The sequence below is a fragment of the Ictidomys tridecemlineatus genome, chromosome 6 (assembly GCF_052094955.1).
Source record: "Ictidomys tridecemlineatus isolate mIctTri1 chromosome 6, mIctTri1.hap1, whole genome shotgun sequence".
Classification (NCBI taxonomy): Eukaryota; Metazoa; Chordata; class Mammalia; order Rodentia; family Sciuridae; genus Ictidomys; species Ictidomys tridecemlineatus.
Window position 1 is genome coordinate 83,037,302 of NC_135482.1, and position 17,216 is coordinate 83,054,517.

Here is a 17,216-nt window from a genome sequence, read left to right on the forward strand (position 1 = left end):
GGAAAAGAGATCATAATGATACAGATGACTCTCCAAATTAAAAATGTACAAGGACTTGCACAAAAAAATTAAATCTTCATTTGACTTCTTTGTCAAATGGATACTTAGGAACAAGCTCTTTTTGAAAGACATTTAAACTTTACATATAGGAAAATAGTCACTCCTGGGAAAATAAAATAATAAGCTTATATAAAAAATCAAACTGATATAATAGCATCATAAAATAATAACTGGTTAAGAAACTAAAATGTGAGAGCACCATATTTAGGAAAGTATCATATAGGTATTATCAGAAATTTTTACTAAAATATACTGCTCAGCATCAAAACAGTCAGGTGATGGTGTTCTGGGCTTTGTGTAGGGTCATGTGTGTGAGTTCAGTGGGCAAAACAATGCACCCCTGTGCTGCCCCAGAGTCAAATCCATTTCAGCTTTCTCCCAAATGCTTCCTTTTGGATGTCTGATGTGAGCTTGTCCTTGAGCTCCTCCTGACACAATCAAGAGGGAGCCATAAACCATGAGTGCCCTAGGTGTGGACCGTAAGTACTTGGCCGGAATTGTCTTCAAGTTTAAGAGAGTACACCATATAGCATAGTTATGTCCTCATGTTTCTTCCTATAAGGGAGTATTGACCTTAAGAATATATGTATCCAAATATCAAAGGACTTAAATTCTTGAAAATCCCTTTCAAAGCTTCAGGTGCAATATATATGGGGGTGTGTGTGCCTGTGTTTGTCTGCATATTTTAACTGTATAAAAATGTATATTAATTGAGTAATGGGGTATCACATTATTTGGCTAATAAAGATTACAACATAAGTTCCAAATAGAATAATATTTCCAAAATGTTCTTAATGTTGGAATTGTTGATGTTGGCAGAAACAATAAGTCACTTGTACTGAGTAGATAGTATGTGTAAGACATGGACATTTATTGGCTTATTCTAGTCTCATGAAAACTGTATGCACTACATATATTTGTCAATAAGACAAAAATGAGGAAAATAAGGCCAAGAGAGGGTAAATAATTTGCCCAAGGTCAGAGCTAGAAAAAGATGAAGCTAGATGTCAAATCTGGTGTCTGATACCTCTGAAGCCTCTCACTGACAAATTAAATGAGCTAAATGATGAAATTGCTAGAATTTTATATTCCTTAAATCATTTTAAAAATAAGTCTTGTTCTCCAAGTGCCCCTGAATCACTGTTATGGTTCCTAACTACCAAGTGGCAGGTAAATATGTGAAGATACAAGACATCAAGATTTCCAATCATAAGAATTAGGAAACAAATTTGTTGAATTTTATAAATACAGCAACACAAGCAAAGAGACACCGTGCATTTGAGGTGGGATGTAAAGACTACATCAAATCTAGAGCCAACTTAAAAATAATCTGTACACATCATCTTACAGAGAGCAATCCCTGCGTTCAACCATTTATAGCAGTGCTTCTCCATGTAAGATAAAGGTTCCTGGGGAGTGGGGAGGGGGTATCCACCCCCTCCCCACTTTAAAATCCAAGATGGCTTGAAGTTTTTCAAATCACAAGCCATAAATAAGAGTAATGCTTGATCAGAAACAAAGAATTTCTGACTTAAAAAAATAAAACAAAACAAAAAACCCCAGTCCTTTGTGTGGTGTATCCAGCAAGTCTGAGTGTGTAACAATACAGAGAACTGTAATTACACTCGATTAGCCAGTAATGATAGGGCAGATTCTGACTCCTTTAAAGTCTTCATTTATTTTCAGGACATTTCTCAATGGAAATGTCACATAGAAACACAACAGAAAAACACTTATAATGATGAGGGAAGATTTTTTTTCTGGAAAAAAAAAAGTTACAGTTCATTGAGTCCCTGTTTTCACCCAATATATAGTTTAAGAAAACCATGCTTGAAACAAAGTGATATTGAGTTGAAATACGATAGAATGCAAGATGCCAAAATCATAAAACCTGTAAGAAGAGGAACTAGAGCTTTCTTCAGCCCCTAGCTTTTCCACTTATATCCACTCTAGAAAGCAGCACCCAGAGTCAGTCTGTTTTTTCATCATCACACAAGGTTCATCTTTATCTCAAGGCAGTTCAAAAGCCTTCAACAGGCTAATTCATGTCTAGGTTTTATTCAGATCAAGTTACGGTCTCCTCCCTATTCGAGAAAATTATAAACTGTGTAGCATCCTTACTTTATTCTCAGAAGCATAATCCTAGGCCAATCGACATAATTAATCCGAGGAAGAAGCCAGGTCACTCCAAAATCACCTCAAGGTGAGACAGAGATACACATGGCCAAGGAGCAAGAGGAACAAGAAAAATGACAAAGCATGAGGGCCTGACCACAGAGGTTCTAAGAAAGTCCACTGTGCTGATTTATGGGCTAATATCACAGATAAGACTTTTTGAGTCCCCACATCAACACAAAATCACTTAATAGAATCGCAAACTACAGAATAAATGTGCCAATTACCTTAAAATTCCCTGACCACATCTATTTTATAAAATAAAGTATTTACCTTGTTAAGTACATATTAAGGTGGATTCCAAAAATGCATCTTAGATGTGATGTTTCTAAAAGGAGATTTCCATTAGTGCAAAGAGGGAGGTATGAACATGCACTCCCCCACACCCCCATGCACCCACCTTAGTACCAGCCTGTGTACTATGGTGCCACAAAAATTCATTCAACAACAGAAAGGGGCTGCTCCCTTAACAGCCTTCATTGTCAGGCTCACAGAGGAACAACAGAGGGAAGAAAGAAGCACTGTACCTTTTATGACTGTTTCTGGTCATGCATAAATTTATGATGCAACATTAAGTAGGATCTGCAGGGTGATTCCATGCATTTTTGTCACGTGCTTCTGTCTTCTTAGCCTAGTTTCATTGTGTGTTGCTTTATTATGTTATAGGATGTCTTGACTGAGCTAAAGCTCAGATATGGATATTCCAAGAAAGTAGAATTAAGCAAGAACCCTATTCCCATCTTAGTACTGTATTCCCATTAGTACTTGTATTTGCTAATTTACTTACATTTTGAAGGGTATCTTGGGAAAAAGAATTAAACCCTGCCAACCTGAAATGTTTGTTCAATACCTAAATTCTCTTTCTCAGTCATATTTCATAACCTATGGGATAAACTTGTGTTCTTGAATAAAAATACAATTATTTGAATGTCAATTTACAGTTCGAGTCAATCAAATGGTTAATGTTTATTAAACTTATTGTCAGTAAATTTAAGACAAATCGTGACTTCTCATGCCTCACTTGCACATTTATCACGCCTTCTGTTAAAACACCCCTTATGATGTGGAGGTATGGGAACCTTCACATACTTATAGGGAGAATGCAAAACGTTGTAGCCATTTTGCAAAGCAGTATGACAGTTCCGTTACCAAATGACCTAGCAATTCAACTCCTAGATAAAAACCTGTGAGTATTGAATGCACACATCTCCATAAAACCTTATACATGAATATTCACAGGAACCTTATTCAAAATAGCAAAAGGGGAACAACCCAATGTCCATCATCTGACAAATGGATAAATAAAATGTGGTATACCCATACCATTGAATATTATATAGCAATAAAAAGAAATGAGGTACTGATACATCAAATATTAAATGAAAGTAGCCAGTTACAATGGACAATATTTTGTATGATTCTACTGACATGAAATGTCCAGAATTGGCAACTCCAAAAAAAAAAAGTAGATGGGTGGTTGCCTGGGGCTGGTAAGAGAGGAGGGCAAGGAAAGAGGGAGTGGGCATTGTCCACAGGGTTTCTTTTCCAGTTGAAGAAAACATTCTAAAATTGATTGTGATGGTTGCACAACTCTGGAATATATTAAAAGCTAGTTGTGGGCTGGGGTTGTGGCTCAGTGGTAGAGCGCTTGCCTCACTTGTGTGAGGCACTGGATTCAATCCTCAGCACCACATTAAAAAAAAATAAACAAAGTTAACAAAAAGCTTATTGTACACTTTAAGTGGATGACTTTTATCATATGTGAATTATATCTCCATAAAACTGTTATTTTAAAAAAACCTTATCAACAATTAAGTTTGCCTTAACTCACTCTGTGTGGCTTAAGAGGACAATAGTTCTGTGTGGAACTATTACTAAGGTTCAGTGAACTCATTTCAAGGAATTATGCAAATGTCTAAATCAACAGATACCAAAGAATCCCTCCTGGGTGGTCCAGTCCACCAGCGTAAATGTCCCTTATGCCTCTTAAATTGAAATGGCTCTAATAGAAGGCCAGAACAGAATTCACCCCTAAGAACATGCATATAACTTGGAAAGTGTTAGGGAATCCACCCCAACCCCATCCATCCACCCTGTTAGGTTGTATACTCTGGAGAAGTTTGTAGGTATGACTTGCAAAACCTCCAGCATTTTGTCCAACAAAGTCAAAATCTCCTCACTTCTCACTCAGAGAGAAGGGATGCGGCATGTGCCTCTCTGAATTTACGTAAAGGCACTGCCACTCTAATTTAGCCGACATCAGGAGAAGCAGACTGCCCGCTACATAGGGAGCCAAACGCCCTTGTCTGTCAGGAGAGAGAATGGTAACAGACACAAAGACAGGAGCAGAGTTGCAGCCTCTGAGCAGGTGAACATGAGCATGGGAACGAAATGTCTTGACTCAGCCCACGGCAGTATCAAGCCAGTGGACCATGCCATGAGTTCATGGGCACAAGGAATCTTGCTGCATTCTCTACAACTCCTAAGAGAACCACTGTCAGAAGGAGCTAAAGAGTGACAACTGTAGGCTCCTGGCAGAGAGGCAGGGGCAGCATTCGGGTCAGTCCAATGATGTGGGTGCTTGTTTCCACCAGTGCCCAATCTGAGGCTACGGTACTGTCTTCATTCCTGTCTCACAATATTAGTTTCATGAACATGTCCAAGACTGTGGGAGCCACTGTAAAGAGGGAAATCCTGGACCGAGTCTTAGATGAGTACCCTGAGGACTTCCAGAGGTATTAAGGGGCAGAGGTTTTTTACAAGTCAGAACTTTCTGTCATCTACTATGTGGGAACACAGAGTCAGCCCTCCTAGGACACAGTGATTGATCAAGTGCCCCAAGGGGGCCTGCCCAGTGTCCTTTCCCTGACTTGCTTGAACCAAAACTGGAACGATCAATCCTTCCCTCAGGTTACTAAGCAGTGAATATCTGCTTCAGACTACAGCCTCATGCCCCTCCCTCAGTTTTACCACTGAGGAAGACATTGGCGTGAAAGAATAAAGCTCCTTTGCAGAAGGAACCTGAGATAAGAGTTGGAGAGGGAGATCTAATGACAGGCACATCTGGAGTTGCTGTCACCTTATCACACCTCAGGTTGTTACATAGGCCAATCATCTCCGTTACTGCTTCAGCTACCTGGAATTTGGTCTCTGTCACTTGCGGTGGGGCGAGTCCTGAAAAATACAATGGCACCATCTGGCTAGTGAGGTCTGAGACATTCTGACTACACAAACATAGATATCGCAAGAGTTTGACAGATGTGTCAATGCTAGTTTTCTTCATAAACTAGAAAATGGACTATATACAATATTATGGAATACAGATGTGAGTGAATGGTATCTCATAATAGAATCCTCTTTTCTCCAATCATATAGTTAGTCAATCATTTACATTAACTCTAGCATTAAATTAATTGACTAGTTGAGAACACTCCCATATGGTGCTGTAGAAATGATTATATATATATTAGCAAATTAATTATTATGTTGAATAATCTACAAAGGTGAACTTGAAAATGAATAGAGTTTGTGCTGCACTGGCAGAGAATAAAGTGACCAACTCATTTTTTATTTTTTTATTTATTTATTATTATTTATTTATTTATTTATTTATTATTTTTTTATTTATTTTTGTGGTGCTGAAGATTGAACCCAGGGCCTTGTGCATGAGAGGCAAGCACTCTACGAACTGAGCTATATCCCCAGCCCCAAACTCATAATTTTTAATAGGAATTAGACTACTAATAATCACAGACCTTAGAAATTTTTTTAAAATGTAGTAGATAATCCATTTGACCTGCCACATAATTGCTGCATACTATAAAACCATCTGTTCTTTCAACAAGTATCTTGAAGAATCAGTGGTAAACAAAAAAGGCGAAGTCCCTACCATCCTAGAGCATCTCTCTGCCGGATATGGCAATAATTGCTACAGGCTCTATCCCATTCATCACCTTCTCTTGTTTTGTATTTGGTATAAAATAATGGAAAAACTGAGCCCTGCTCTTGAGGGACTCACAGTTTCTCAGAGGAAGAGACAATTTATATGTTACATGTTACCATTTTAACAGGCCATTGAGAATAAAGACCATTCCCTACCTTTTTGCTAAACAATAAAGAAACAGGAAGGCTGGATATTACTACTATGTTGCAGCAACAGTACCTCTTAAAGCTCTGCTAATTTGGGCACCAAGAGCCCTTTGGGGTCTTCTGCTCCATTAGATTCCCTTGTTTTTGCCCTTGAGCATGAAGTTGTGCTATTTTCTTTTATAAACTTTGGCAAAGTTCTGTGTTCTAAATTGCTTGCTTGCTGAATGAATGAATCTTATATTAGTGTTTGCTTAAATCTGAAAATCTTTGTTTAAGATATATTGCAAAAACACAACTATCAGTTTCACATACCAATATGTCAGGTATTTCTAACCATTCAAAATACATGCCCCATTATGGGTAATTAAGTAAGCAAAATCCATTTGCAGGCCCCTGAAGTGTCCCTCTTGCACCCTACTTGACCACAAGGTCACATAAGTGGCTGGGGAGAGACAAACTTAGAATACCACTCTATAGATAGTCTATGTGGCTTTAAATACTAGCCTTTTACTGACTGTTTTGATCCTAGGCAAGTTATTCAAAACTTTCTGAGATTCTGATTCTTCATCCATGAAATGGGAATAATGCCAAACCCATAGGTAACTGTGAAGATTAAATGAAATCATGTCTATCAAGTACTTGAGAGAATGCCCAGAACACAATAATCATTCAATAAATAATTCTCTATTATAATTACACAGGAACTCATGATGATGCAAGTATATGAAGATGAAATCCAACTGTCACATGAAGAAATCATTTTCTTAGCTATTTGGTCCTTCCTATACTTATTCAAATGATTATTGCTTCCTTTAAAATATAAATAAATGATACTTTCCAAAATATCTGCTATGTTCTGTGATGATGTTTATTTTTCATAAAGTTGATAAGTGCATGATATTCTACTGAGAACTATAAAAAATAAAATAAAAATTAAGTCATAGTTCTTGCTTTCAAGAAATACGCTATAGGGCTGGATTTGTGGCTCAGTGGTAGAATGCTTGCTGGGCACCTGTGAGGCACTGGGTTTGATTCTCAGCACCACATAAAAATACTTTATTTATTTTTATTTATTGTATATAAATACACTATATAGGACAACGAGGCCAGAATAGACAGATAAATAGATATAGATCTATGTACCATGTGACAATTTCCACAAAAGAGGTACTAATAATGTGCAGTAGTGATTCAATTAAAGTAAATGCCTCTGAGAGAAACTAGAGCAGATAACATTTAAATAAGTGCAACACCAAGAGCTGATATTTCTGTGGGTGAGTGCACATTCCTGATTTTCCCTTCCTCTCTGACTATTCCTTCTTGGTCCCTTTCATAGGTTCGTCTTCTTCCATCAAATGAATAAAAACCTGTGTTCCCCAGGATTCCATCCTCAACCTGCTTCTCTTCTAATCACAAGTTAGCTCAACCACTTGCATCAGATCTGCCATTAAGTCCTGAATCTAAATCACTGGGCTGTTTTCCCCTGGGTTGCAGACTCAGTTATCCAAGTCCCTCTGAGATGTCACCTCATCCATAATACCCCATGAAGTCTATCTCCCCCTTCAGTGTTCATTAGTCTTATTGGTGGTACCACTTTCTGCCCAGCCACTTGAAACCCATTCTGAAGGTGACTGCTAATCCTTCTTTTTTACTTCACACAATCGCATAGAATCTACCTTGAAGATGTTTCTCAGATCTGCCCATCACTCTCTACCTTCCCTGTTACTACCCTAGGATCTTTTCTCTTGATGATGTCAGATCTTTCTGACTGGTCTCCTGCCTCCAGCAGCATTCTAGTCTCAATAGTGACTATTTAAACTAGTCTCAATAGTGTCATGGAAGTAAACTTTCTACGATGCAAAACTGGCCCATTTTAAATCCTTCAATGGCCCCCCAATGTCACCTAGACAAGTTAAAAATCTCTTGATAAATCATACCAAGTCCCTAAAATGAGGCACCTTCTTTCATTCCAGGTTCCAGTAACCCAACCATCCATAGCTTGCTTAATGCCTTTGTATTCTGAGTCACACCTTTGTGCCCTTGTCCCTCCACATCCCCTGCATGAACATCCACCTGCTCCTTTTTATCTGGATTTTGCTTTCCCATTTCCTCTTCAAGATTTTACCTGGATTTTGCTTTCCCATTTTCTCTGTCCCATGGTTATACTCCTCCAGAAATCCTGTCAAGGCGCTTTTCTGATGGGTGCCTGTGACACCCCACATCCCTTTATGACACTCATTTGCGCTGGGCTGTAATCACTGCTTAACTCATCCTCTCTCCCATGAACTATGCCTATCCTGAGGGAAGGCACTTGGGCATTTTCCACGTTTTTTTTTTTTTCAGCTGTATCACTGGGTGCTCACTGGGTGAATGTGATAGACTAAGGTTCCTGATTTCATGAAGTTTCTATTTTAATGGAGTGTGTCTGGTCGGAAGGTAGAAGACAATGAATAAATCATTAAGACAATTTTAGAGTCTGATATAAGCTATTCAGAAAATAAAACAGAATAAAAAGTTACCAGGTAGTAGTGCCTCTTTGAGAAGATTTTGGAAATCTAAATGGTGCATAGTCAATTCTGTGAAGATATAAGGAAGAAAGTCGTAGCCAACAGCTACTTAGCACAAATCCCAAGAAATGATTCTTCTTGTTGCCCAGACAAAACAAAAGCACAGATTGATGGAGCATAGTGAACAAAGGGACAGAGTGATAAAAGACGAGATTACAGAGACTGACAAGAAGCAGATCTCAGAGGGACATGTATACTATTTTTTGTGTTCATTTTCTTTATATGTTTTTATTAGTTCTTCATAGTCATACATAATAGGGGGTTCATTTTGACATATTCATAAATGTATATAACATAATTTGCTTCATTTCAATCCCCAGTACCTCCCTTTCTCGGCTCCTCCTTCCCCTCCTCTATTCCCTTCCTCTACTCTCGGGTCTTCCTTCAATTTAGTAGTTGTTTTTTGAAATTGGTGCATTATAATTTCATGTAAAAATAGAATTCATTGTGATACATGGATGCATGCACATAGCATAATTTGGGCAATTTCATTCCACAGTTCTCTCCTGCCTCCCCTTTGATTTCCTTCCTCTATTCTCCTATTCTCTCCTATTTTCATGAAATCCCTGTTTTTATTCTTTATTTCTATTTTCCACATATGAGAGAAAACATCTGACCCTTGACTTTCTGTGTCTGGCTTATTTCACTTAACATAATGTCTTCAAATTCCATAAATTCCATCCATTTTCTTGCAAATGATGTAACTTCATTCTTCTTTGTGGCTGAGTCAAACTCCATATTGTATATATAGTACATTTTCTTTATCTATTCATTTGTTGATAGATACCAAAGCTGGTTCCATAATGTGGCCATTGTGGACTGTGATGCTATAAACACTGGTGTGCAGGTATTACTGCAGTATGATGATTTCAGCTCTTTTGAATAAATACTAAGGATTGGAGTAGCTAGATCATATGGTGGTTCCATTTCTATTCTCTTGAGGAATCTCAGTATTGTTTTCCAACATGGTTGTACTAATTTGCAGTTCCACCAACAATGTAAAGGTGCTCCTTTCTCCCTATATCCTCACCAAAATTTTTTATTATTATTATTATTATTATTATTATTTTGATGCTTCCCATTCTAACCAGGGTCAGAAGAAACATCCATATGCAGAAAAATGTGCTAGGCACGTATTCTACCACTGAGCTACAAACCCAGCCTTTGTCTGTTTTTAATTGTTTCCTGTCTTCTACTGTTTTGGGTGTTGATTAGTCTTCTTCTTCTAGGGCTTTGAAATGTAATGTGACTTTCAATGAGACTTCTTCTTTATCTCTCACCCTGCACAAAAGTCAACTCAAAATAGATCAAAGACCTGGCAATTGGATCAGAAACTTTGTACCCACTAGAAGAAAACATAGGGTCAATGTTCCAACATATAGCCAGCAACTTCCTTAATAAGACTCCTGAAGTACAAGAAATAAAACCAAGAATCAATAAGTGAGATGGCATCAAATTTAAAAGCTTCTGCATGCCAAAGGAAACAACTAAAAGCCTATAGAATGGGAGAAAATCTCTGCCAACTACCCTTCTGTCAGAGGATTAATATCCAGAATATATAATGAACTCAAAAACAAACAACAAATAACCCAACTAAGTGAACTAAATAGACATTTTGCAAAAGAATAAGTTCAAATTACCAACAAATATATGAAAAAATGTTCAACATCCTTAGCAATCAGGAAAATGCAAATCAAAATTAAACTGAAATTTCATCTCACTCTGGTTAAAATGTATTAGTTTTCTGCTGCTGCCCTAACTAATCACCGCAAATGTAGTGGTTTAAACAATAAAAATTTATTTTCTTTTTGTTCTATAAATCTTAAGTGGCTTTCTTGTTTTTTTTGTTTGTTTGTTTGTTTGGTTTTGGTACTAGGGATAGAACTCAGGGGCACTCAACCCCTGACCCACATCCCAGCCCTATTCTGTATTTTATTTAGAGACAGGGTCTCACTTGCTTTTGCTGAGACTGGCTTTGAACTTTCGATCATCCTGCCTCAGCCTCCTGAGCCTCTGGGATTACAGGCGGGCACTACCGAGGACAGCATTCCTTTTTGTAGGCTCTAGGAAGATCCATTTCCTTGCCTTTCCAGCTCCTGAAGGCACCATAATCCTAGATTTGTGCCTCCTTCATTCATCTTTAAGCCCAACAATGTTGTAGCTCCCTGAGGATGAAACAATTACTTCCTCTCCTCTGTCTCTTCATTTCACTTTTAAGAATGCTTATGCTTATGTTGTGCCCACCTGGACAATCTCGACATCTGAACTCCTTAATTTAGTCCCATCTGCAAAGTTTCTTTTGCCATATAAGGTAATCTATTCAAGTTCCAGTGATTAGGACATGAACACACCATTCTACCAACGACAGTTATAGAAAGAAATGTGGACTTTATTCTAACTGTAATAAATAATTACAGGGCATATTTGAAAGAAAAGAGTGACATAAAGTGGTTTATATTTGTAAAAGTATCCTCATGTCCTGTGAAAGGTCTATGTGGGAGAAACTGGAGGAGGGGAAGCTTCCTCACTGTAGTCACAAGAAGGGATAATGGCCTTGAGAAGTATGATAGCCATGAAGATGGTGAGGACCATCCAGATTTAGGGAGTATTGGGAATAAAGAAAACAGAGCTTGCTGATGGATTGTATGTGCAAAGTTGATGAAACAGAAGGATCAAATTTGGGCTTAGTCCACCGTTACTGCCTAAGAATGGCAAGGACTGGAGAAACCAGTGGATAAGTTTGAGGCAGAAGGTAGACAATAAGATGTAACTGAATGACCATGGTAAGTTTAAAATAACTATACAACATCCAAGAGAAGTTATAAAGTAGGAAGTCAGGTTTTTCTTAGTCTATAGCTAAAAACAAAAACTAGGGGTGGAAACAAATTTAGGAGTCAACAGCATGAAGCTGGATCAGTAATGAGCCTAGATGAGATTTTTCAGGGAGAAAAAACAGACACAGAAGGTGGCAAGAGCTCATTCTGGAAGACTAAAGTATTGACAGGCTTCCTTTATGTTTAGCCCAAGTATCTAATCCTGGCAAAGAATGGCCAGTCCTTCTATATATTGTTGATGAACTGACAATATCAATTCTGGGATTAGCCAATATTAGAAACTAATTTATATAAACTTACAACTAAATAAATTTTATTAACACAAAGATAATAATTACTCAAAACTCATGACTTCCTCGTTATTTTACTACATGTTACTGTTACATATAGTCTTGAGGTTAGTATGCCCATTGTCCTCTCCACTTTGAGTGATATTGCATTGGTAGGTTGAAATTGGTCATAGTGGAACTATTTACACCATGGAAACTGGAAACTCTACAAATTAGTGTATGATGAATTGTTTTGTTGATTCTTAGACTTAAGAAAGCAAAAGAGAAAATGTTAATCATGAAGATTGCACTTAAAAATGTGTTCTGTCTATAGTCACTGCATTGTGGATGATAATTTTCCTCAAAATATTGAGGAAATATTTTTACAGTATGTGAATATTGTTATATGATTTAATGAAGAAGTTGCATATATCATTGACAAATATGTAAGGTTATCATGGATGACTTCATTGTCTTATTTGTCTCTTGATCACTAGTATGAACAAAAATATCAACTAACATCCATGTTGGAATTTCACTTGTGAATTAATTGCAACCATTGACTGGCAAGGGATTAAAGGATTTAGCAAAAATCAATGAAAATATTCAGTAAGAATCAATTGGCTATATGGAATTTAGAGGAGTGATGCATATTTTATTATTACATATAATTGTGTACTTTACTGCACATCCTTTATAATAGTAAAATATATAAATATATAATAGCTGTCCCCTCCCCCCCGACACACATTTTTTCCCAGAGGATCATTTAAACATTTACTGGCATACCACTGCTTACCTCTAAACCTAACTGATATACATATAGTATTATATGCAGTATCAAAATTATTATGTTACTATCTACTTATGGGAAGTGACTAAAATATTTATAGCAAATTCATGATCTGTCTTTTAAAATGTTGATAACTTATATCATTTGGGTTGGGTTCCAGTAAAATTAAAATGGATCTGACAAATAACATAAAACCTAGAGAAGCTGATGGCTGCAGTTTCTCTTTATTTGCTCAAATGTATGCTTGTTAATTGATATTTTTTTTCTTCTTACACAAATTCCAAGCATTATGGGCAACTCAGAAAAAGAACAGACTAAGAAACTGTCTTGATTTTCTTAAGAGTTGCCTGCTGATCTATTAGCATTTGAATCCAATTAAAGCCACTAACCCACATATGGAAATTTAAGTTTAAATTATGTAAAATTAAATCAAATTAAAAGTTCAATACCTTAGTTAAACTAACCACATTTCAAGTGCTCAATATTCATACATGGCCAGTGGCTACCTTATTGAACAAGAAAGATAATAGAATATTTTCATCCTGGCAGACAGTTCCGTTGGATAGCACCAATGCAGAAAATGCCTCACACACAGAGAACACCCCCCACCCAAATTGTTCCCTTAGTGATCACATTTTACCATATTTTTTAAGATGAAAAGTTTACCAAAAATCAATAAAAATTTTTCAGGAGTACATAAGCCACCGAAATAATCGGATCCTTGGATATAGTGAGATATTTAGCATTTAAGGTAGGTACACTATTCATGGGGCATCTCCTGTGGGTCAGCCATTATACCAGTTACACTTCCAACTTCATAAGGCAGGGAGCTGAGGTGTGGAGAAGCTCAGCACCTCATCTTTCCTAGTCCAGCCAATAAGCAGCAGCAAAGCTTCACCTGGGCCTCAGAGTTTCAGACTCCAAGGCTTGTGCTCCTTCTGGTACCATGAATCGTCTCTTCTCTAAACAAAAATCATGGGAGATGAACAGAACCCTTCAATTTTTGCCTGGATATTTTGGAGGTCATTGTGCCAGGAGGCAGCAGAGACTAAGGCATTGACTCTAGAGTCCAAATCCTGGCTGTGCCACTTAGTAGCTGTGCAACATGAACACTTTACTGAACTTGTGCCTCGGTTTCCTCGGTTTCTGAATGTGGTCTCAGTACCTATCTCAAAGGGTTGTGGGGCTATTTGAGAGTTAACATTTATAAAGCACTAAAGTGCTGGGGAGGGGAGCACCCTGAACAGCAGCAGCAGTGCGAGGCAGGTGGGCCTCACCTTCACTGGGCAAGGAAGTGAGTCCTGGGAGTGGGTTTTATCCAATGGGACTGGGCTACACCCCTCTGTTTGCTGTAACTCAATCTCTTGCCTTATTTGGGTGGAATTTTGAATGTATTTCCCCTAAACAAAAACAGAGGTTCGGGGGTGCTCCCTCTCTTGCCTCTTGCCTCCTTTGTTGCCCTTGCCCTCCAGCGTGGGAACTGAGGTCTCCAAGCCATCCTTAAACCCGGAAAAAGGTATTTGTGTTTGCATGGTCTTTTCGTTGCCAACCCAATTCACTCCAAGTGATCCTGATTCCATCACCTGCACTGGACGTGGGCGATTAACTAAAGGAAAGCATGGCACAGAATAACTGCTCTAAAAGTGATTTTAGAACAGCTGGCAAACTCTGAAACTTAATTCCACCATCTCATTCCTTTAAGACCTGAACAGACATAACTCATGACAAAGGAGGGATGGACAGGACTTCCCTCAATTGGGGAACAAATGTAGAACCGTCTGACCTCTCAGTAGAGCTCTCTGAATAGCGTGATTTAAAAGCACGAAGTTGTGACCAGTGTTGCCTATTTCCAACTAGGACATGAAATAAAGTGGACTCTCAACTGTATCTCATTAACAGAAAACCACGTTGACAGGTCTGGCCTACTGTTTTATTATTATTCACTTGTTAGTAAGAAACTGATATTTGAAAGCAATAGGTTTATCTCTTGAACCTAAAATATATTTAATTCATCAGTTATTTTCACCAGTATGTCATCAGTATTTTCTATGCTGCTCACATTTTTGACCAGGCAGATCAAATGGGGAAAACAATAGCTAACATTTATTGCTCACCTACCATGCTGCAGATGTTCTTGTCACATTGTCACAGACCTGCACAACAAGCAGTCCTAGGAAGACACTGCTATCTCTGTCACCTTTGAGAAAGCAGATTCATTAATAATTTGTCCAAGGTCACTCAGCTACTCAGGGGAAAACAGCATTTGAACCCAGATCCTCTTGATCATAAAGCCCAAGCTCATATGAAGCTGCCACCATTAGCAACAACGTGAAATAATATGAAATAAGGATGAAAGTGTGTGATGTGTCTGTTTCATTACCGTCAGTACATCTGAAGCAGAATTGCTAAAGTACAATAAAAAACATGGCTTCCAGAAAAATCATTAGTGTCATTATCCAGTAACAAGACAGACCCAGATTTGTAGCTGCCAGATAACCACCTTTGATGCAGAATTGTTGAGCAGGTGTGAACTCAGACCCAGGCCTGCTGATGGCTTGCTATCACCTGGGCTGTGTTTAGGAAGTATAGTCTGATTTTGCAACCCCTTCATCAGGAAAAGCAATGCTGCCCTTCTAAATACATGATTAGAAAAATGGGAATTATGAGTTTGTGCAATTATAAGTGCCTGTAGTAAACACCAAGTTGGTTTGGGGATGAGAGTTGAAGTGCTCCTGACCCTGTTTCCAACCTGTTGGAAGCATCCTGACCTCCCCAAGGAGAATTGTTCCACAGCAATCACGCATCATCCAGACCTTGGCTTCCCACGTCCTGCCCCGGCTCTCCTTTGTCTGTACTGATCCCTCATTTCTTGCCTCCTCCATGCCTACTGGCTTGGCATTCTGATAGATTGGCTCCACTGGCTCTCAACCCTCCCACTTTGTTCCTGAGTCCCAGGCTTGACTCCTACATCCTGGCACAGTGCTCGTTTCTTTCTGCACTCCTGGTAACCAAGCTCTTTGGCTCAGTCCCAGGACCCCCTCCTGTGAGCCACTCAGCCCAGCAGACCTGGAAAAACAGCTCACCATGCCAAGCTCTACGCCCCCTCCCCACTTCTGGCCCTTGAAAGCCAGGCCCTCAATGTTAACTCACCAACCCCTGGTCCCTGGAGCACCTGTGGAATTCAACTGAATCAGCTCCAGCCCCTGAAATCTCTCTGCCTTGCTAATGCACACTGTGAAAGGGGGCAAAAGTTCTGTGAGTGAGCAATGCCAACTTACCAAGGCTGTTAGGGAGCATGCTGGCAGAGCTAACTGCCAGAACATGTCCATCTTGGTAGAGGGACCAACATCAGTTCTAGAGGCCACACCTGCTGCCTTGCTCAAAAGAACTTCTAACCGCTCCACCAAAGACCCTGCTAAGGTTTCCTGCTCTATCAGGAGCACTTTCTGATCCTTCATCTGGTCTAATTCCTAATCTTTACAAACCTGGTAAGGCTGAGAAATAAATATACAGCATCCCAAGCAAGTGAGGATAGTCCTGCCCACAGCAATATATAAAAGGGGAAAAGAGAAAGGGGAATGGAGAGTGGAAGCCAACATTATTTTCCCCACCTCCAACAGGTACAAGGACCCTTCAGATGTTACATGGCTTGCCTATGACTTGCCACTCAAGTGTTTTCCTGAAACAAAACCACCTTCAGTTTGTACACAATTTGGCAAAGTACCTTTTGGAGTCCCTGGACAAAAACAGCAATGTGTGTGGTTTGGGTTCACACGGGGTTCACAGCAGTGTCCATCTTTATGGAGTTTACAAACTAATGGGGGAAGATAGACATTGAAAAGTCTTATGAGCCTTTCAAACAGTAGAAATGTTATACGAGAGAATTATAGGTACAAAGGAAGCTTCTAGAAGGTGGAGAAGCGTGTATAGGACCCAAAGTAGGATTCTTGGAGAAAATGGTGCTTCAGATGATGCAGAAGTAGGAGAAAGAGAGTTTAAGGCAGATGGGAAGGGAGGAGAAGTATTTCAACTCAGTGGAACAGCATGAGTGAAGGGCTTGAGATAGAATAGGGTACATTCAATAAAACTGGAGAGAAAGATGTAGGGTGGAATATAGAGATAGAGAAAGATGCCTGGGATGAAGCCTGTGTTGGTAGGGACATCTGAAAGTGCTGATGAATGCCAGTGGCTCTGATGGTGGTGTGTGCAGAGTCACCAGAGTAGTCCTTTGTTAATGTCAGTGCCCCAAGCCTCCAGCCGCTCCATCTAGGGAAGGACAGTGGTTGGAGTTCACGTGGTTCCCAGATGGCTGCATTCTGAGGAGTACCATTTTTCCATCAGTGGTCCCTTTTTTGGTGCATAATAATTGTACATAATAGTGGGGTTTCACTGTAGCATATTCATACATGCATATGATTTTCATCAGCGG

The 17,216-nt window shown here is 38.9% G+C and overlaps 1 non-coding gene across 1 annotated transcript; it reads left to right on the plus strand.

Annotated features, from left to right (window-relative positions):
* Positions 1-16,916: 16,916 nt before the first annotated feature.
* On the plus strand, positions 16,917-16,991 carry LOC120888766 (small nucleolar RNA SNORD74). Its single transcript, XR_005732453.1, has one exon. It is a non-coding gene; the product is annotated as a small nucleolar RNA SNORD74 (small nucleolar RNA).
* Positions 16,992-17,216: the final 225 nt, after the last annotated feature.